Source organism: Diabrotica virgifera, chromosome 3 (genome assembly GCF_917563875.1).
Source record: "Diabrotica virgifera virgifera chromosome 3, PGI_DIABVI_V3a".
Taxonomy (NCBI): domain Eukaryota; kingdom Metazoa; phylum Arthropoda; class Insecta; order Coleoptera; family Chrysomelidae; genus Diabrotica; species Diabrotica virgifera.
The window spans coordinates 221849338-221873462 of NC_065445.1; the positions used below are offsets into that span (position 1 = coordinate 221849338).

The window sequence follows — 24125 nt, forward strand, 5'->3', positions numbered from 1 at the left end:
CATATCGTAAGCTGTTTAAGCGATTGTGTTTTTGTGGAGAATGTAAAGAAGAATGAAGAGTTAGACTCGGAATTTGTAAGGTAACTTTGATACGAAGTGTTTCATTACTTACGTATCATGGTGAATCTACTCAGAACGATCTCAGAACTTTTTACTGATTTCTTTGGATTATATTCTGCTACGTTGGCTTTGCAGAGGCCCATAGTTGTAGTCCATAGCACCAGATAGGTTTGAGTATGGCTTTGTATAGAATTTTATTTTGGATTTTGAGTTTTGATTTCTGGAGGCAATAGATTTTTTCTGGATATGTTTCTTCCAAGAGGAGACAAGGCATCTAGCGTCTGTTACTATTGGTATTTTTACATTGTTCACTCTAAGAGGTGGACATGCGTTATGGCTGTTGTAAATATTATTTGAGTTAATTTTGTTTTGTTTATTTTGTTCGTCATATTGTATATTAATCACTAAGTATGTCCAGATGGTGTTGCAGGTCTTGTGAGGCGTGTATATGATCTTCATTTACAGCTAGTATTGCTACGTCATCAGCAAAAGAAACGATTGTAACGTCATTAGTCTCTGGTATGTCGGCTGTGTAGAATGAGAATAGCAGCGGTCCGAGAATATTACCTTGCGGGATTCCGGAGTTGATTCGACAGAGGCTGAAGTTTTGGTTATTAAATTGTACATAAAAATATCTATTTGATATGTAGGATTTGATTAGGAAGAGATAATTGCTGAGTAGTGCTATTTTTACTTTGTAAAGCAGACCCCTGTGCCACACTTTGTCAAACGCATATGAGATGTCTAGGAATATAGCGTTGGTGTTTCTTTTCTTTAAGACTTTTTCATATTTCATTTATCATTCGATGGACTTTTGTAATGAGTGATTCTCCCGAAAACCAAACTGATGTTTTTATTATGTTAGAAATTCATTATCTGCGTGTATCCTTTGTAGCAACCAACAATCTTCTAAAAACTTTGCTTATGGCCAGAAAAGTGAAATACACAATACAGTTAAGTGGTCAGTGTTCATTTTTTATTGTCGTAGTTTTAGTGTATCTGTTGTAACTTCAGTATTGATCACATCGTGAGCTGTTTTAGCGGCTGTGTTGTTGTGCGGCAGATATTGCTTTTATTCGAATGGTTAATCGTCAATTCTAAGTTTAAATGGAAGGAAAGGAGAATAAAGAGTTAGACACGGAAGTTGTAAGGTAACTTTCTCATGAACACATAATTTTCAGATTGGTCTAGTCTATGATTACCCTTTGTGATTTGATAATAATTAGTCTATTACCATATTATACGATAATGGCAGAACAATGACTGCATGTCATTGATTATAAGATGCTAATACACAATCCACAGCTAATCACATTTGACGAATTTTTAATTCATAGTAATATTCATTTACTAACCTTTATTGTTGTCACCTATTTATGTTTATTTACAATCTACGTCATTACAGAGTATTAAGTAAACGTGTTACTGGTTTTGAGCGTGAAGAGGAGACATTTAATGATGTTTCACCTTATTCTATTTATGTTTTAGTTTTGAAGCAGGTCTTAGCCAGATTCTATCTACGTAGTCTCCTTGTGTCAGGACCATTGCTGAATAATTCCCTTTGGATGGATTTCTACCCTGATGAAAGGAATCTTTAAGTCTTAGTGAAGTGTTTGATTACATACGTATCATAGTGCATCCACTAACGATCTTAGAACTCTATACTGATATCTTTGAATGATATTATGCGACGTTGGCTTTGCACGACCCCATAGTTGTAGTCCATAAAACCAGATAGGTTTGAGTATGTCTTTGTATAGAAGAATTTTATTTTGGATGTTGAGTTTTGATTTCCATCTAAGGAGCTAATAGATTTGTCAGAATTTTAAGTCGATCTGTCTTCTTTTGGTCTGGGTATATTTCTTACAAGTGAGACGTTTGTCAAAATAAAGAAAAAGATATCTAGCGTCTGTTATTATTGGTATTTTTACATTGTCCATTCTTAGAGGTGGTCATGTTGTACGTTTGGTAAATGTTATTTGAATTGATTTTGTTTTATTTACTTTTGTTCGCCATTTTGTTGATCAATCACTGAGTGCGTCCAGATTTCCAGATGGTGTTGCAGGTCTTGTGAGATTTGTATAAGATGTTCATTTACAGCTAGTATTGCTACATCATCTGCAAAGGAAGCGATTGTAATGTTATTAGTCTCTGGTGTGTCGCATGTCGGCTGTGTAGAATAAGAAAAGCAGCAGTCCGAGAACACTACCCTGCGGGACTCCGGAGTTGATAGGACAGAGGTTGGATTTTTGGTCATTAAATCTTACTTAAATATATCTATTTTATCTGCAGGATTTGATTAGGAGGAAATAATTACTTCGGGTGCTGCTATTTTTACTTTGTAAATAAGACCTCTGTGCCAAATGCTTATAAGATATCTAGAAATATAGCAGTGGCATTTATTTCTTAAAGTCTTTCTCAAATTTCACTTATCACTCGATGGACTTGTGTAGTGTCTCGAGTAGACTCGATGTCCCGAAAACCAAACTGGTGTTTTGATAGTAATCTTAGATATTCATGATCTGTATTCAATCAATCACAAATTCAATCCTTTGTAGCAACGATCTTTCAAAAACTTGGCTTATGGTCAGAAAAGTGAAACACGCAATACAGTAAGTGGTCAGTGTTCATTTTTTTTATTGTTGTAGTTTTAGTGCATCTGTTGTAACTTCAGTGTTGATCACATCGTGAGTTATTCAAGCGACTGTGTTGTTGTGCAGCAGATATTGTTTTCATTAGAATGTTTAATCGTCAATTCTAAGTTTTATTGGAAGAAAAGGAGAATGAAGAGTTAGATACGAAAGTTGTAGGGTAACTTTCTATGAACGTATAATTTTCAGATTGGTCTAGTCTCTGATTACCCTTTGTGATTTCATCATTAATTTACTACTATAAATATGATAATGGCAGAACTTTGATTGCATGTCATTGATTGTAATATGTTACACAGCTAATCACATTTGACGAATATTAAAAGCCATTATTTTTTGCACTGATTCAATACATGTCATACAGTGAACAGGTTTGGTTACCAACCGTTATGTAATAACATATTCGCCACCCCATGCGACACAACATTAAATTATGAACATCTACTGATATTATGTATACAAAATGATAATTATTTCATAATTGCGAACAATTGTAGTATACTAATTTACTAATATATTCATTTATAAAATAATAATAGCGCTACTACCGGAATAATTATCTAATAAACTAAATTTCGACCTTGCGAAATAAATATTATATATGTTGTAACGTCCGCAATAATTGCTAGTTTTAAGACGGTATTTTGTGGCCAATATTTACATAGCAGTAAATTTTAATTTTTCTGCCTCTATTTTAATTATAAGCTTTTTACTTTCTTACTCTGTATGAGTTTTACTTTCTTTAACAAAATCTCAACATTTACATTTGATTTGTAATTTGTTAGTCGAGGAAATGAAACTAAAAAAAATGGCAAAACCTCGCAATTTATTCGTCCAGCATCAATTTGTACAAAAATTTGGGATTAGGCTCATTACACCCTCTAGTTCATGTTCTATATTGAGCCGTTGTATGCTTTTAGTTTTTTAAGGGTGAAAACTACCCCTAATTTTAAAAAATTATAAAATAACATTTTAATCTTTAATATTGTTAACATTTGGTTCTTATTAGTTACATAATGATTGTTTTATGATTTAAGATATACTATCATAATATTTCAACCCTTAAAACCACCTTTGTTAGAGCTATATATAAAAATTACTTATCCTAAAAGAATAATTTTGGCTAGCATCGATTTACATAATCATTTGGGATTAGGATCATCTCACCCTGTACTTCATATTCTATATCATGCTTAAGGGGGTTGATTATTTTTAGGGGTGTAAACTACCCCTTATTGTTAAAAATTATATAAAAATTAAAAGTGTAAACGTTAACATGAGTAAAATTTGGTTTTGATTGGTTAAATAATGATTGTTTTATGCTTTAGGATATAATATAATATTTCAACACTTAAAAACTACCCTTAATATATTGCACGTAAATAAGTCAGCTTTTTTTATAAGTAAATAATATAATAGATCTATACAGAAAAAAAGTAGAATTAAAGAATTAAAAAAACATTTATTTACACAAAAATATGAATTTACAAATATGTACAAATACAAATACAAATAAAAAAATAGTTTTTTAGTCATCTTCCAGTATACGAACCGGTTCTGTGGTATTATACATACATTGAAAATGATCCAGAAGAGGACAATTCGAATTTTTCGAAAAAAAAAAATTGTTTTATTAACATGGCTTCTTCATTTTTGGCGATAAAAAGATTTTTCAAAAATAATTTTGTAGGATTTTTGAAGAGATTTAAGATTATGTAAAATTAATTCCATAAGATCACTTAGTTTTTAATTGGGGTGGGTCTAAAGGGGGTGTTTGCTCGTAAATAGAGGTGTTAAACAGCTATATCTCGCTAACTATTTACTGAAATGAAAATCTATGAACAAGGGAATTTTAGTTAACAAAAAAGCTACAATTTAGTAGTTTATCATTTTTTTCATATCTCCAGTGTTTTCGGAGATATTTTGAAGTAAATGGTGAAAAATAGGAAATTGCAAAAATCAATTTTTCTTTAAACTCCAATTTTTCTAAAACTAGGCCTTTTGAATAGGTCAAACTTCTTGGGTATATTGATAATACAAATATAAAAGGAATTACAGAAAGCTGAAGACCAATTTTTAATTAAGAGGGTAGTTAGGGACTGGTTTCACTGATTTTTTTATAGAGAAAAGCAGGTACCGACCTTTTTTTGATCATAAGTCGCTTAAGTTTCATGCTAGAAATTTTTATTATTATTTTTTGAAAGGTCTAACTGTATACTTGAAAAAATATCCTTTAAGTTTTCCTCGAAAAATGCAAAGTTTTTCCGTTATTTGGCTTTTAATATTTCAAATTATGCATTTGACGAAAAAATCTAACTTTTAACATGCCGTATCTCGGTTTGTATTGGTCTTAAAGATATCACAGAAAAAGAATTTGGTTTGTGTTACTAAAAGATACAATTTTGATATCTACATTTTTTTTATTAAATGCATACTTTTCGAGGTATTCTCAAAAAAACCTCTAAAAAAGTCGATTTTTTTGTCGAAAAACTGTTACCTTCTAGCGCGAGTAACTCGAAAAATATTAGTTTTATGAAGAAAATGTAAAAACATTTTTTTCTTAGAATTACTTTTTACATTGATTTCCATGGTTGAAATGTAATAAAAAATTCCCGCCCCCGTGATGGGGTGGCAACCACCCCAAGGTTATAGCGTACAGCAGCATGATATAGAAAATAATCGTTGGGTTATTCCCTATCTTCTGTAAAAAATTCAAGTAAATCCATGCTGGACGAAAAAATTGCGAGCCAAAATGCTTCATTTCCTTGACTATTAGTTTTATTATTAAATAAGTATTAAAGTTGTTTATTCTACTACTCACACCAAACAGCAACAATTGAAACAGAGCACACAACATCAGAAGATATACAACGAGTGCGACAGGGTTGAACTCCTCACTGGGTCATATTAGCCGTATGCACGCCAATGGTGAATATAAAATTCTTAATTGTATGTCAGAAAATGCGCAATAAACCTCGTAAAACTCTTAACCCCTTAAACCCTACCAAATTTGATTTGTATATCTCAATCGGTTTTAGAGCAATAAATAAATCGTCAGTTTGTACGTGGTACTGTGGTATTGAACGGATCAGAGGCATGGACCCTTACAGACACCACTATTTAAAAACTTGAAGCATTTGAGATGTGCCTTCATAGAAGAATGCTGAGAATATCATGGAGAGCAAGGATCACGAACAAGGATGTTCTAGGAAGAATGAAGAAGGAATGCGAGATTGTGTTTACCATCAAACTCATAAAACTGCAGTATCTGGGACACGTTATAAAAAATCAGCACCGCTACTACCTGCTGCAGTTCATATTGCAAGGTAAAGTCAAAGGTAAGCGCGATCCCGGTAGAAGGAGAACTGTTTCGAGCCGCAGCAAGCAAGATTATGATTGCCAATATGATTTCCAACATCCGAAATTGATAGGAACCAGAAGAAGCCGGCAAACAGTGGATTAGTTTGGAGCAAGGTAGAGAATTATTTAAGTGTTAGAGTTTAAGAGTGGTCAGTTTAAAAGATTCATCAAAAACATTGATACGTTTTTGAAGTGTTCCATTTTCTATTCTAGTGGATAAAACTAGTTTTAAGTTTATTTTTATTTATATTAACATAATGATAATATATTATTAATATTACTGACTAACCCATTTCGGATATTAAAATGATTATATTATCAGATATTCCACGCTCCAATTTATCACGTGTGCGTGAGTAAACTAGCACCCATGCATGACATTAAATTAAAAATACTGGTTTTCTAATAGTTTTATGGAAAATGAAAAAATAAAGACAATATTATGGTAGGGGAGCAAAGTATGCTAAATTTGTAGTCACTCGAGCGTTATGGAGACCTATGGGGTTGTGATTATTAGGTCCTAAAACCAAAAAAAAGTTAAGTAAAATTTTCCATTATAGTGGGGACTTTCCATTTTTTAATTTAATTTTCAATTTCCAACAATCGTTTTTTCCGATTATAGCGCCATCTATCCATAATTCGAAAAAATATCTCGGATAAAAGTTGCTTATTTTTACGTAAAGAATCAAAATCTGCCATAAAAAATTTGGGGGTCCCATTTAAGATTTTAAAGTAACCCCTCATGCCACCTCCATGGGGGGTCGTAATTGGTATCATTCGATAGATTTTTCAAAAACATTTTGAAAGTCTATTTTGCAGTTTTTCGATCCGATGTTCATTTTGCGAAGTATAGGGGGTTTGTATTTAAAATTTTAAATTTACCCCCCACCCCTCTCCGTGAGGGATCATGCTTAGTACCATTCGATAGACTCTTGAAAAATATTGAGCACGTATCTTTCAGTTTTTCGATCTAATGTTCATTTCGCGAAATATTCGCTTTTTTCTTGTGAAATTTTGTGACTCACCCATTTCCGTACGCCCCGCTCAAATCTTCAGATTTTTTAAATTGACACTCGTTTGCATGTACTTAACTTATCTTAAACTGACAATTTCGAGTATTTTTAAGCATATATTTTTTTTCAGGCTCCCCTTAACGATTTTTTTTTTCAGGACCCCCTTAACGAAGTTCCCTGCGTTAAGAGCCAATATATGGTAGAGGTACATCTGCAGGGTACCAGGTTTCTCCCCATATGATAATCTGACGCGCTCGAGTAACTGCAAAAATGCTTGGGCTCCCCTCCCATTAAAACCACTTTGTCTAAATGAAAACAAAATTGCACTTTTAATAACGCAATAATGCATATCTATGCATAAGGCAGGAATTTTTATTAACAATAAATATTTTGTCTGCAAAAAATATTGATTGTTGGTTGAACATCCGAAATAGTAAATAAAGATAAGAGCATGAAAGATACATGCATAAATTATTTCCGAAAAATTACTATAACAAGAGTTACTGTTTATACACTAAGCAGCAAAATTAACACACCACCTTAAAAATATGATATTTTTGATATCTCGTATTTTCTAAGCATGTAGTCTGATTTGACTGATTTTTTAGTGTGCTATAGCTTTGTTCTTTAAAAATATCGGTATAATAATATTTTTGGTAGACAGGTAAATGTCTTGTATTCTGTGTGTAACAATCATACTGTGTTTTTATTCAGAGTTCTGAACAAACTGTGGAATATTCTAGCCTAGCGTATATAAAATATTGAAAGTAAAACTGTATTGAAGCCTTAGGCTTTTTAAACATTTTTTTTAAATAAAATAAAAATATATACCATTTTTATTCAATTGCAATGCGAAGGCAAAATAATCTTATTTTTCACTTAGAATAAGGAGCGCAGTCCAGCACTCTAAATCGACGATTTTCGACTCTTATTGGAGTCATCATCAGAGAGGCGTAGGCCTGTTGCTCTCTGCTCGAAATGAACAAACCACAAAAGTTTATCCCCGCATTGCAACTGACATTAAAAATAAACTTTCATGGTTTGGTCACTTCGAGCAGAGAGCAGCAGGCCTACGCCTCTCCGATGATGACTCCAATAAGAGTCGAAAATCGTCGATTCAGAGTGCTGGACTGCGCTCCCTGTTCTAAGGGAGCTACCAAGCTGCTGACGGGGGTTGTGAATTGCAACTTTTTAGAATTCCCTCTTGTTTTCACTGCAGCATCCATCTGGATTGCAAATTTTAGAGGCCATGGAGGTGTTACCAGGGAAATTGACCAATAAGTTTTCAATTTAAAAATGTTTTAGTAATATTTTTAATATTTTTTAATATCAATAATGTTGCTATTAGGACTGAAAACGTTACCTTTCAGTTGCCAGATGACGCTAGTCACCCACTCCATACACGTCAGTTGCAATGCGGGGATAAACTTTCATGGTTTGGTCATTTCGAGCAGAGAGCAGCAGGCCTACGCCTCTCCGATGATGACTCCACTAATAGTCGAAAATCGTCGATTCAGAGTGCTGGACTGCGCTCCCTGTTCTAAGTGAAGAATAAGATTCTTTTGCTTTCGCATTGCAACTGAATAAAAATGGTATACATTTTTATTTTATATTAGTATTACTCTTCTTCTTCTTCTTCTTCTTCTTCTTCTTCTTCTTCTTCTTCTTCTTCTTCTTCTTCTTCTTCTTCTTCTTCTTCTTCTTCTTCTTCTTCTTCTTCTTCTTCTTCTTCTTCTTCTTCTTCTTCTTCTTCTTCTTCTTCTTCTTCTTCTTCTTCTTCTTCTTCTTCTTCTTCTTCTTCTTCTTCTTCTTCTTCTTCTTCTTCTTCTTCTTCTTCTTCTTCTTCTTGACTGGCTTTACAACTCGGGGTGAGTCTTCGCCGCATCCACTATGGCCCTCCATCGTCTGCGATCTTGCGCTTCGATTTGCCATTGTTGTACCCCAATCCTAGATAGATCGGTTTCAACATCATCCTTCCATGTTTTTCTGGGACGGCCCACTGATCTTCTACCGTCTGGTCTCTCGAAGAACACTGTCTTTAGCACTCTATCTTCCTCTGATCTTACTACATGACCTGCCCATCTTATCCGATTAGCTTTTATATGTCTGACGATGTTTTAAGTACCATATAGAGTCACCAATTCAGCATTGCGGCGCCTTCTCCACTCTCCTGTCAATTCATCTCTTTGAGGACCAAATATCATTCTGAGGACTTTCCTTTCAAATATCAGCAATTTATTTATTTCTCGCTGATGTTGAGTCCATGTTTCACTCCCATATGTAACAACTGGGCGAATAATTGACATTAGTATTACTACTATAGAATAACTAGGTCCATTTTCCGTTAGAACTTTACCAAGCTGCAGACGGGGGTTGTGAATTGCAACTTTTTAGAATTCCCTCTTGTCTTCACTGCAGCATCCATCTGGCTTGCAAATTTTAGAAGCCATGGAGGTGTTACCAGGGAAATGGACCAATAAGTTTTCAATTTGAAAATCTTTTAGTAATATTTTTAATATTTTTCAATATTATTAATGTTGCTATTAGGATTGAAAACTTTACCTTTTTTTTTATTTTTTTAGTTAATTCGCTATGTTAGATAATAAAAAAATTAGGTACGTTAACAACAAGTCACGTTTTTCATCAACAAATCCTCATTTTCTGCTTAGTTTACTAAACAAGCCTAAAATAGGCTATGAGAATTTAACAATTTAATAGATTAGGGTGGAACGAAAAAGGCCAAAAAAAAAAATAAAAGAAAAGAAAAATTCTTGTGGCTATCGTTTAAAAGTTGTGTCAGGTGATGAGAATAATTGGTGCGAGAGCATTTTGAAATAAAAAAATATCTTGAGGTTCCATATTGAATTTGAAATATGAAAAAACAAAAAAAATATTTTTGTTAAAATAATCAATATGGCTCTGATCAAATTTCAATGATCGTGTTTTACCAACTAAGTGTGACATTCTAAAGTGCTTTCTCTTTATTCGTAATGAACTTAAGTTAACAAATAATAATAAAGATCATTCTATCGCCGACCGACGTCTTGAATGCCGTTGCAACGAAAGTAGAACAAATATGAATAAAAGCCTCTATTCCAATATTATCGCATAAGTGCATTCAAGATATGATTAAAAATATTTATACAGAGTATCAAAATCTTAAGCGATAGGTACACAAAAACTCAGCAAGCATCTGATTCATAAATAGAAAATATTTGCGGGTTTCGAAAGGAGTGTAAAAAGTTATTGAATATCGTGGCTTGCAAGTGCAACATGACTGGAACTGTGTGTGTACTTGTGATAAAATCAAGAAAGTATCACAAAATAAGTGAATTTTTCTTCAATATCAACGATCCTGTCGAAAAATGTCAATTAGACCAGTGGATATTGCAGCATCTGCAGCAATAAAGAAGAAAATGGAAAAAACCATGAAGGTAAAGGCAAGTTCTCAAAAATATAATACTGACGAAATTGTTCTTAAAGGATGTACGGTTGATTCCTCTAATCCTTCCATAAGTAGCAGCTTGTCTGACTTAAATTCTTCTGATGCAGATGATCATGAAGAAGAATTCATTGCTCCTCTGTCAACAGTTACAGTCCAACCATCTACGTCACAAATACTGCGGCACTTCACTTCAATGGCAAGTATGCTTATTTCATTGCAATGAAACCTACCTCTTTTGCTACCTCTACCTCATTTAATTCAGCAGTTAGATGGACGCACAAGTCAATCACTTGGTTTTTCAGGGACAATGGGGAAACTTGGTTTTTCAGGGAAACTTCTGGAACGCTGTGAAGAGAAGGCTGTTGTCGATTGTGTCGTAATAAAAATCAACCTAGCAATATTATTAGAAACAACAGACCTTAGTACCGATCAGAAGTACTTGTACCAAATCAGTCAAGCAGTTGCTGCTGGAAAATGTCCTAACGATTTGAGCCTTAAAAAACCTGGAAAAATAGCACACGCAAGGTGGCTGACAGTTGATAATCGGTTGCTTCGATTGTATGTCGGAACTGAATGTCCCAGTCCCCGATTAATTATGTTAGTAAGTTTCATCCAAAAAGTGTATGCACCAGTTTGGTTTTATATACAACTGTATCCTAGCTGTTCTGATGGTTCAAAACATTTATGGCGAATGATCCATTATTCACGATTTCTACCAGTTGACCTAAGAAAAATTGTCGATGCCGTTATCCAAAGGAATGCTTACTTTGCCCATCCCGAAAATGTATTACTCGGTATGATGAAAGATGAACGAAAACATATACGGGAGCTAGGACTACGCAGAGTGCAGAAAGCTAGAGAAAGTCAGAAAGAAAAGAAGATCCGGAGATTCAAAATACCAACATTAAATTTTAGTGCTGCAGATTATAATGATTTAATTTCTATTTCTGGATTCAAAGTTACGGCTCCGCTTTTGATAAAACATATTTCCAATGAAGATGTAAGGGATATGATTCATTCTGGGAATTACAACAATATAGAGGTCTTAAATTGCCCTTGTCGTACAAAATCCGTGGAAAGAACTGTTAAGTTAGCAACTGAAGCATCAGCTGCTGTTTGTGGACCAGAATCAAGGGATGGCTTTATTCGCTCAAGGTTGCAGTCTAGAAATATTATGCCGTTTTTAACACAAAGTCAGACTACCAATCTTAAAATGTATATTGCATCATAAAACAATTATTTAGATTCAAAAAACTGATAAAAATCAATTTTTAAAATTTTATTTTTTTTGTTATTCCCAAAAATTTAAATTTAATATGGAACCTGAAGATAAGGTCCAATACAAAAAAAAATTTCTTACAGTTTTATTATACATCAAAACACAACTTTTTCGCACTAGCCTCATAAAAAATAATGACTTCGAATTTTTCGTTCCACTCTATTAATAGATGTCATCAGTCAAAAAGTCTCTAGTTTGTTGTGAAAATTAGTAGATTTATTATTAAAAGTTTCAATTAAGTTCATAATATTTTTCCTTGGTTGGTGGAAATGGAACGTGCTGCAAAGAATTTGACCCGTGACGAGTGGGTTCAAGGAAAAGGGATAATATGTACTTTTATAATGCAAAACGTTTTTATTAGCATAACGTAAGAACAAGATTTTATAATAGAAGCAGTACGTAAAGGTCATGGTTACAGAATGGGGAACAAAGAAATCCAAATATTATGTTATGCAGACGACGCCTCATTAATCGCCGAGACAGAAGACAATCTCCAAAGATTAACACACATCTTCAATACAACAGCCAAGAAATACAATATGATAATATCAGCAGAAAAAACCAAATGTATGACAACATCTAAATACCCACTACGATGTAAAATCGAAATTGATGGGAAAATAATAAAGCAGGAAGCAAGGTTTAGATATCTGGAAATAAATATAACCAGTTACGGAGATGTTTACGAGGAAGTACAACAAAGCTTAAAAGCAAGTAAAGCGGCGGGATCTCTTAATGACACAATCTGGAAGAACAAACACCTAGCACAAAACACAAAAGCAAGAATCTATAACGCAGCAATTAGACTTATATTGACATACACGGCGGAGACAAGACCTCACACATATAAAACGAGACGACTACTAGAAACAACAGAGATGAAAATACTTCGACGAATATCAGGGAAAAGTCTGTTGGATAGGGAGAGAAGCGAAAACATAAGATCATGCAATGTAGAAGACATAAATGGATTGGTGACAAAACGGAAACAGGAGTGGAACGAACACATTAGTAGAACGGCAGAGGATCAGGTAGTATGAATAGCATGAAATAAGTCACCAAATGGACGAAGAAGTATAAGCAGACCAAGAAAAAGATGGTGCGATAACTTAAAACAATTTAGGAGGCTAATATTGAAGAAGAAACAGGCTTTAAAGCCTACATACATAAGGAAGAAGAAGAAGATTTTATAAAATCATTAAATACTTAAACAAAAATAAATCAGTACAATACGCGTTAATAGCGCGTGTTTCCCCCTTTTCTTCTAATGACGACTTTACATCGACAAGACACACCCAAAATGAGGTTTACTACTTGGTCTTGATCAATATTATTCCATATCTCAGAGCTACTATTTCTACTTCTTGTAGGTTATTAGGAGGAGGCAAACGCTGCCGTAGTCTTCTGCCAATTATATCCCATAAATTTAAGATCTGGACTATGCGATGGCCAACTCAAAGTCCGACGATTTACCTGTTGCAAATATTCGGTTACACTTCGTACGGGCGGAGGTAAATTCCTCACCAACCAGTAAAAACATAATCCGACAGGTATTTTCCTCACCAAATTTAAGGGTTTCTGTTAATCCGGTAGGTATTTTCCTCACCAACTCACTCAGGTAATAAAATTAAAATATAGATGTAATTTAAGAATGATTATATTATGAAAGCATCCGAAATCCGAATAAAAGGCATTAAATTCCTTACATTATAATAATAGTTTATAATATAGATAATATTCAAAATGTATAAATTATTATTTAATATTTACAATTATTATACTAAGAGACACACTTTACAAAATCCATTTCATTTGATTAGACTGATATCTTTAATACATTTATTTTTCAATTTCACTTTAACTTCTTTATCTTTGATAGGTTTTGCAATATGCAAACTTTAAATTTTAACATACGTATATATCTGAAATTCTTTAATTTATTCTAAGAAGATTATATTATATGGATGGATGCGTATTATAAAACGATGAATTAAAATGCGAATGAAAATATTCGCAAGCATTCGTAGTACGAATAACAGAAGAATTTGCCTCTGTCCACAAATATGGGGAGAATGTGGTATTTTCTTCTATATGAGTTTCAACTAAATAATCAACATATCTATTTAAAATTTAATTTTCTGGTTTGCATGACATTAAATCAAACACAAAACAATCTGATACGTCTTCTGGTTGTATATGTATACAATATGTAAGGCCAAAAGTCTGTTTGAGCCAATTACCTACTTCAGAATCATTTTTGTATATTCTCATGTTAAATCAAGAGACTGAATTTTTCTATACCAAGCTCGGTGTAGGTGAAATCTACAACCATGTATTTCAGTGTTCAGACACATTTGAATGATTGCATTATGTATAGCCTTTTCAAAATCTATAAAAATTTTACTAGGATTAAACTCAATTTTGAGAGCTTTAAAAAATTCTGATTTTAACAAATAAAAAAATTGTTGTAAGTTTTGTTTTTTTGTTTGGCAGTAAACCGTATAATAAAGAAATATAATGCCCATTATATACCCCATAACTATTGAATAATTGCAAATAATATGTGGTACAGTAAGAAATGTGCCATACATACATACGAGAGGGACAAAATTATGGAATAAATTCATTTTCGCTAAAATGGACGATTTTGGAGAAAAATGCCGAAACAGGTCGATTTTTATTTTTAAATTACAATTTTTTGGTCTATATTTCATACTAGTGACGTCATCCATCTAAACGTGATCACGTAGTCGATGATTTTTTTAAATGGGAATAGGAGTCGTATGGTAGCTCATTTGAAAGGGTAGGTATTTGATTCTCTATTCAGTAATATAAACATTAACATAATTATTTGTACAGGGTGGCCAAAAAATAATTTTTTGATTAAATTAATTGACGCAAAAAGAAGAATGTATTTAATTTATTTGACTCAAAACACATTCTATTGCTGTCAGAGAATATAAAAATAAAAATCGACTCGTTTCGGGATTATTTTCCAAAATGGTCCATTTTAGAGAAAATGAATATAATCCACAATTTTGCCCCTCTCTGTATAAAATTCAATGAGGCTAAAAGTCTTATATTTGTTTCACAACTAAATGCAGTTATCTTAGTTTTGACACAGTTTATAAACAGAAAATTTTCCCCCTTGGTTGTTTTTTGAGCACAGCTCTTCACAAATTCTTGAACCTCATCAATATTGGAAGGAAGTCAACCAGGCATAATTTTTCGTCGAAAATTTTTGTTGGTTTTTCAGTAGGTATATTCTCTTCGGCTTTACGTTTAAAGAGTTAGAAACAATTTTTCGATCTATCTTCTGACGATTTAGTTCATGATTATGTCATAGAATACTTCTAGTCATTGTATTTGCCCCAATAATAAACAATTTCGTACTACAAGTTGTTTTATTACCTCCAGAAAACTTCTTCACTTTTTAAAACTTTCACCTTATAAAAAATAAAATTTTCAAATAACAGTAAAGGTTTACCGCGATTACTTTCTAATAAACATGCCATTTTTGTCAAAATTCCAATAATGACTAAAAATAAAATACTATAATTAATTAATTAATTATTATAGGTACCTACTGTAATTGGTGTCGTTGCAGATGCGGTCGTAGCATTTGCGATCACGGCTATTATCGTTGCATTTGCGGTCATACAAAAATATGTTGATTTTATCGTTGCATGTGCGGTCATTGCCTAATAAACAAATAATATTTTTACCTTTTTCTACCACTATCACACGAATAATTCTATAACCAAATTTTTATAAGATTTAAATAATATTTACCATAGACGTTGATAAGAGGAGAAAATGCTTACTAATAATTTTATTACGGCAAAAAGTATTTTGATATAAAAAAACTTGCTTTTTTTGAGAGTTTGGTGAGATTATGTGCACTAATTAAAAAAAATGAAGATAGTTTTAATAAACGTTAGTGTCACATAAATAAAATATTAGCGAATTGTTGATTATTTCTATATAAATTGGCTAAATTACTGTTTGTGTCAAATGTTAAAAAGTATTATACATTTAAAAATGGGAGTTCCTTCCCTAAGATGCTTTCATGTCTTTTTATATTTAATGTGTATAAGTTAAGTACAAACATTTAAAAAAATCCTTCACATTTTATCCAGGCTTAGGACTGGCTATGATGAATTATAGGCATGTTTAATTTTTTTTTGTTTTTTTATCTTTTTTTAGCTTTGTTTATCTATTTATCCTGTTTTTTTATCTTTGTTTTTTGTCATTTCTTTATTTTAATGTTTTTTTTAGTGAAATTTTTGAATATTTGCCACGGACACCAAAAATGATTTTATATCACAAGAGCGCTGCAATAGTTCTGTTGCACTCTTTATCCTATTATCCAGTTGAATATACATTTTCTTTCGTTTCTTATTTTCTAGGTTTAAGTCCATTCTATTTAATATGAAATCGAAATATTCTGCTTCTTTTCTTAAATTTTTTATGAGAATGTATATGTTTGTATGAGGTTTCTTTAACATTCTGTTTAACCAGTTGTTCCATCCTTCCACGGCATTATTTGTTCGGTGTCGGAGGCCATGGCAGTTCCACATATTCATGCTAATCACTGGATTTTCTAGCCATTCGTTAACGAAGTCATCATAAAATTTTGTCAAATTTTCATCTTCCGGAGAATCAGATTGAATAATTAGCCACCCATCTTCTATTTGCTCCAAAGGTAAGTATGCCAATGCAGAACACATTCTTAAATGAAGTCTAACGTTATCGCCGTTAATGTATTGTGTTGTCAGTCCGATCGACTGAATGTTCCTCCAAAGCGACTGATTAAAATGGTAGTTGCATCCATGCAGTCTAACACCAGTTTGTAAATGTCTTGAACGACAAAGTGTAGACTTACGTGAGGCATACAAAGGAATTTCACTTACAAAATTGAGTCCTTTTGTAAATAGTTTTTCGAATTCTTCCCCGTAAATGTCTGAGGTTGGAGTGTCTTCTTCTCGAGCTCTCTTTTTTGAAATGTACGTAGCCTTTTTAACTTCTAAGAGAGCTACATCGGGGACACAAGTGTGTTGGTTGACTTCGAGTAATTCCGTCAGTTTTGTCTTCATCCTCCCTTTACAGTTGTGGTGACGTTCTTTTACACATACCCAAGTTACAACATCTTCCTTATTCTTCCTATATTTTCGATACCGATATCCAGCGTGAAGAGCAGAAGGTTTTCCCTTGGTGGTTTCAATCACTTCAAAATTTTCCATTATTAAAAGTTGTTACGTACTGCACTAAACAATCTCTCAAACTAACAATATACAAATAATATGCATTTGTTTTTATATTTAGATTTTGGTAATTCTCCCCCCAACCTTTATAATTAGGCAAATACAAACTTTCCAAAAATCCGTAATGAGGGGATTATTGTGGTTTAGTCATTACTGTTTTCATTACCTATTGTTCGAAATATAGATAAGCGGATTAAAATATTTCAATAGGGTCGACCGGGCCTGCTAATAACTCGGGTGGTTACTAATTTACGACCTTCTTACATTTCTAGCTTTTAAGTAAAATGTCTGATCGCAAGTGCAACGTTACCTGCCAAAATATTTTGGATTGACCGCTTTTGCAACGAAAATTACCTTGATCGCATATGCAACGAACGCATCTGGACCTATTTCACTGTAATTTTATAGTAGATCAATAATTCCCTGAATGCCTTTTAGTAAAATCTACCTGAACAACCCTTTCAGTTTTGGTGAGGAAAATACCTGTAGGATTATGACATACCCTTCCAAACGTAGGTAAAACATTATTTTGGTGAGGAAATTACACCCGCCGCTTCGTACAACGTGAGGTCTTGGATTATCGTGCATTATCAAAAACCTATGTATGAGTACAACGTGTTCACGTATATATATATATATATATATATATATATATATATATATATATATATATATATATATATATATATAATCTGTAGGAAATATCAGGTATGTGGTCTATAATAAAAAATCTTTATTTTTTCTAAAAACTCAATATTTCGCACATTTTTTTGATGGCTTCTTCAGGAGTATACTGTAACAACAATTTTAACAACTTACAAAGACGTACAAACTAGATTTTAAAATACTTACAGAAAGTTAAAAGATTTCACAAATAAATAACATTGACATTAAAATAAAAATTGTTACTGTCATATATTAAAATGCATCTTAAAATTAATATAAGGAAAGGTCTGAAGCACGTTCGTTACAGTAATAAGACAAAACACATAAAATGACTCAAACGCAAAAAATAACAACAAACGAACAATTAGAGGAATACTATTACTTTAATTATTAAGGTTAGTTGTTTATTAAGGCGAGTGTTAACTTAATGATTACTGTAAATTTTATTCAATATATTACAATATATGTTACTTAACTGTCCAGTGTCTGTTTTGTAATTTAAAGTTTTTTTATTTTTGTTAATGTGATACATCTCCAGAAATAATCTACTTTTATAGTTATCAGACTGTGCCAAAATACGAGTATTATTATAGTCCAGCATATGACCGGTGTTTTCATAATGCTCAACTACTGCACACGTATTTTTTCTTAAGCGGCAATCACTTTTATGTTGTGTGATTCTTTGCTTTAACCATTGTGATGTCTGGCCAATGTAACTATTCTGACATCCTAGACATGGTATTTCATAAACAACATTACTTCTATACAAGGTTGGTACTGGGTCTTTAATTTTTGAGAATAATTGTTTGCTGTTCATAGTATTGTATTTGGCTATATTGATATTGGGAACATCTTTAAATATGGATATGACTGAATGTGTTAGACCATTAATAAAGGGGAGTTTTTTATATATAATTGACTTATTGTTGGAATCATGGACGGGACCATCGTAGAAATTACTGCTGTAAATAAGTTTTTTTAAAATATGTTTAGGATATCCATTGTTGCGAAAGATTTTGTATAATATGTCTAGATTTTTTTGTAAAAAAGTGTCATCAACAATGGACGTTATTCTGTTTTTCATGCCTAATACGGTATTGTATTTTTGGCGAGTGGTATGATTTGAAAAATAATTAATATACCTGCCTGATGCTGTCGGCTTTTGGTACCAATCCAATATTAAAATATTATTCTCAGTTCTTATTACCCTTGTATCTAAAAATGGTACACCAAGATCTGTCTCAGTTTCTATTGTAAACTGAAGATGTTTATTAAATGAATTAAAAATATTTAATGTAGTGTTGATGTGATACGATGGAACTGCACATATGATGTCATCGACATATTTATATAAAAACGGTAACTCAAACGGTAACTGTGTAATCACATTGTCTAAGAGATGATCAGTTACAATAGTCGCAAGGATTGGACTAATGGGGGAACCCATCGGTGTTCCAAAAATTTGGGAGTAAAATTTTCCATTAAAACTGAAGTAAGTGTTATTAAAAATAAATCTAAGAATTTTAAAAAAATTATCTTTCGATAATGTCGTGTGGTCTTTTATAAGGTTCCAATTTGATTCTATGATGTCCGTGACCATATTTAGTGGAATGTTTGTAAATAATGACACCACATCCAAAGAAATCAACACATAATCCTTTGGTAACTGCATTCCCCTAACAGCATTGACAAAAGTAAATGTGTCTTTAGAATTATAATTATTGTGATATTCAAAGGCATCATTTAATGTATCAGCAAGCAATTTTGAAATGTTGTAGGTAGTGGACTTTAAAGAACTTACAATAGGCCTTAGAGGAACATCCAATTTATGGATTTTAGGCAGACAATAAAGTTTAGGAGAATATGAATCATAAATTGACAGTTTTTTTGCAACCTGTTCAGTAAGTTGATGTTGGTTTTTTAAGGTTTTTATTAGGTCATTATAGTTCTTCTGTATTACTGTAGTAGGATCTTTGTCTAAACTAATATATGTAGATTTGTCGTTTAACAACGTTAATGTTTTTTCGATATAATCCTGTTTATTCATAGCTACCGTACATCCACCTTTGTCAGATTGTAAAATATATACGTCGGAATGTAACTTCAAATATTTTTTTGCATCTTTGAACATTTTGTTTATTGTTGTGGGGTGTTTAGAGGTTGAATTATGCAGGTAATTAGTTACTACATTTGTTACTTGTGCCCTAACTAGATCTTTAGATTCAACTGTCACTTCATCGATGATATTCTCTACATCTGCTAAAAACATATCTAACTTAAAATCTGGAGGTGTACACTCAACACTGAATTTTGGACCAAGAGAGAGAAAATCAGACACTTCTTTTGGAAAGTCAACGTTAGACAAGTTTTTGAACCATTTGTCATTGTTTAAAAATAAGTGGTTGGAAAATAAATTATTAGTTAGCTGTTCAAATTTATTTATGTTAGTAAGTTTCACTCTATTGAAAACATTTGAAAAACTATTTTTTAACCTTAGTTCATATTCAATTAATATGTTAGTATTTATTATTAGTACTTATTTTTAAACAATGACAAATGGTTCAAAAACTTGTCTAACGTTGACTTTCCAAAAGAAGTGTCTGATTTTCTCTCTCTTGGTCCAAAATTCAGTGTTGAGTGTACACCTCCAGATTTTAAGTTAGATATGTTTTTAGCAGATGTAGAGCTATTGTAAGTTCTTTAAAGTCCACTACCTACAACATTTCAAAATTGCTTGCTGATACATTAAATGATGCCTTTGAATATCACAATAATTATAATTCTAAAGACACATTTACTTTTGTCAATGCTGTTAGGGGAATGCAGTTACCAAAGGATTATGTGTTGATTTCTTTGGATGTGGTGTCATTATTTACAAACATTCCACTAAATATGGTCACGGACATCATAGAATCAAATTGGAACCTTATAAAAGACCACACGACATTATCGAAAGATAATTTTTTAAAAATTCTTAGATTTATTTTTAATAACACTTACTTCAGTTTTAATGGAAAATTTTACTCCCAAATTTTTGGAACACCGATGGGTTCCCCCATTAGTCCAATCCTTGCGACTATTGTAACTGATCATCTCTTAGACAATGTGATTACACAGTTACCGTTTGAGTTACCGTTTTTATATAAATATGTCGATGACATCATATGTGCAGTTCCATCGTATCACATCAACACTACATTAAATATTTTTAATTCATTTAATAAACATCTTCAGTTTACAATAGAAACTGAGACAGATCTTGGTGTACCATTTTTAGATACAAGGGTAATAAGAACTGAGAATAATATTTTAATATTGGATTGGTACCAAAAGCCGACAGCATCAGGCAGGTATATTAATTATTTTTCAAATCATACCACTCGCCAAAAATACAATACCGTATTAGGCATGAAAAACAGAATAACGTCCATTGTTGATGACACTTTTTTACAAAAAAATCTAGACATATTATACAAAATCTTTCGCAACAATGGATATCCTAAACATATTTTAAAAAAACTTATTTACAGCAGTAATTTCTACGATGGTCCCGTCCATGATTCCAACAATAAGTCAATTATATATAAAAAACTCCCCTTTATTAATGGTCTAACACATTCAGTCATATCCATATTTAAAGATGTTCCCAATATCAATATAGCCAAATACAATACTATGAACAGCAAACAATTATTCTCAAAAATTAAAGACCCAGTACCAACCTTGTATAGAAGTAATGTTGTTTATGAAATACCATGTCTAGGATGTCAGAATAGTTACATTGGCCAGACATCACAATGGTTAAAGCAAAGAATCACACAACATAAAAGTGATTGCCGCTTAAGAAAAAATACGTGTGCAGTAGTTGAGCATTATGAAAACACCGGTCATATGCTGGACTATAATAATACTCGTATTTTGGCACAGTCTGATAACTATAAAAGTAGATTATTTCTGGAGATGTATCACATTAACAAAAATAAAAAAACTTTAAATTACAAAACAGACACTGGACAGTTAAGTAACATATATTGTAATATATTGAATAAAATTTACAGTAATCATTAAGTTAACACTCGCCTTAATAAACAACTAACCTTAATAATTAAAGTAATAGTATTCCTCTAATTGTTCGTTTGTTGTTATTTTTTGCGTTTGAGTCATTTTATGTGTTTTGTCTTATTACTGTAACGAACGTGCTTCAGACCTTTCCTTATATTAATTTTAAGATGCATTTTAATATATGACAGTAACAATTTTTATTTTAATGTCAATGTTATTTATTTGTGAAATCTTTTAACTTTCTGTAAGTATTTTAAAATCTAGTTTGTACGTCTTTGTAAGTTGTTAAAATTGTTGTTACAGTATACTCCTGAAGAAGCCATCAAAAAAATGTGCGAAATATTGAGTTTTTAGAAAAAATAAAGATTTTTTATTATAGACCACATACCTGATATTTCCTACAGATTTATTTATTGTTTTTGGTCGAAATAATCACTTTGAATATTTAATGATGGGTTTTTATCAAGATATCAGCCGAATATATGGAACAAACACTACAATTTTAATGAAACAATGGGCGAAGTTAAACATAAAGATAGCAAGATTGAACAACAGAAAAATATTTTTATTGCGGTGTAGAACATCTAATGTTTTGCCTGAGCACGTTCGAAACAGTCTTTTTAATCTACGCAGTTTATTAGACACAGGTAATGACAATGTTTTAAATATTAAAGTAGATAAATTCATTAATGAGATCCATAAAAAAACATTGAATTTAGAAATAAAAATAACTTGTGTGAATGTTTCAAATGCGAATAATAATATTAATAAAATTAAGTGTGAGTTGCAACATATTGTTCCTACTAACATATTAATTGAATATGAACTAAGGTTAAAAAATAGTTTTTCAAATGTTTTCAATAGAGTGAAACTTACTAACATAAATAAATTTGAACAGCTAACTAATAATTTATTTTCCAACCACTTATTTTTAAACAATGACAAATGGTTCAAAAACTTGTCTAACGTTGACTTTCCAAAAGAAGTGTCTGATTTTCTCTCTCTTGGTCCAAAATTCAGTGTTGAGTGTACACCTCCAGATTTTAAGTTAGATATGTTTTTAGCAGATGTAGAGAATATCATCGATGAAGTGACAGTTGAATCTAAAGATCTAGTTAGGGCACAAGTAACAAATGTAGTAACTAATTACCTGCATAATTCAACCTCTAAACACCCCACAACAATAAACAAAATGTTCAAAGATGCAAAAAAATATTTGAAGTTACATTCCGACGTATATATTTTACAATCTGACAAAGGTGGATGTACGGTAGCTATGAATAAACAGGATTATATCGAAAAAACATTAACGTTGTTAAACGACAAATCTACATATATTAGTTTAGACAAAGATCCTACTACAGTAATACAGAAGAACTATAATGACCTAATAAAAACCTTAAAAAACCAACATCAACTTACTGAACAGGTTGCAAAAAAACTGTCAATTTATGATTCATATTCTCCTAAACTTTATTGTCTGCCTAAAATCCATAAATTGGATGTTCCTCTAAGGCCTATTGTAAGTTCTTTAAAGTCCACTACCTACAACATTTCAAAATTGCTTGCTGATACATTAAATGATGCCTTTGAATATCACAATAATTATAATTCTAAAGACACATTTACTTTTGTCAATGCTGTTAGGGGAATGCAGTTACCAAAGGATTATGTGTTGATTTCTTTGGATGTGGTGTCATTATTTACAAACATTCCACTAAATATGGTCACGGACATCATAGAATCAAATTGGAACCTTATAAAAGACCACACGACATTATCGAAAGATAATTTTTTTAAAATTCTTAGATTTATTTTTAATAACACTTACTTCAGTTTTAATGGAAAATTTTACTCCCAAATTTTTGGAACACCGATGGGTTCCCCCATTAGTCCAATCCTTGCGACTATTGTAACTGATCATCTCTTAGACAATGTGATTACACAGTTACCGTTTGAGTTACCGTTTTTATATAAATATGTCGATGACATCATATGTGCAGTTCCATCGTATCACATCAACACTACATTAAATATTTTTAATTCATTTAATAAACATCTTCAGTTTACAATAGAAACTGAGACAGATCTTGGTGTACCATTTTTAGATACAAGGGTAATAAGAACTGAGAATAATATTTTAATATTGGATTGGTACCAAAAGCCGACAGCATCAGGCAGGTATATTAATTATTTTTCAAATCATACCACTCGCCAAAAATACAATACCGTATTAGGCATGAAAAACAGAATAACGTCCATTGTTGATGACACTTTTTTACAAAAAAATCTAGACATATTATACAAAATCTTTCGCAACAATGG

At 32.0% G+C, this 24125-nt stretch overlaps 1 protein-coding gene across 3 annotated transcripts in view; it reads left to right on the plus strand.

The window, feature by feature from the left end:
• LOC114330003 (ABC transporter G family member 20) overlaps positions 1-24125 on the plus strand; it is a 632705-nt gene that overhangs the window by 147564 nt on the left and 461016 nt on the right. Inside the window, exon 1 of one of the 3 annotated variants that reach the window (XM_050645863.1) lies at positions 1193-1211. The exons of the other annotated variants lie outside the window; for them this stretch is intronic. The gene's annotated coding sequence lies outside the window, so the exon portion shown is untranslated. Of the gene's footprint in view, positions 1-1192; positions 1212-24125 lie in introns of those variants that run through there. 3 annotated transcript variants of the gene reach the window in all.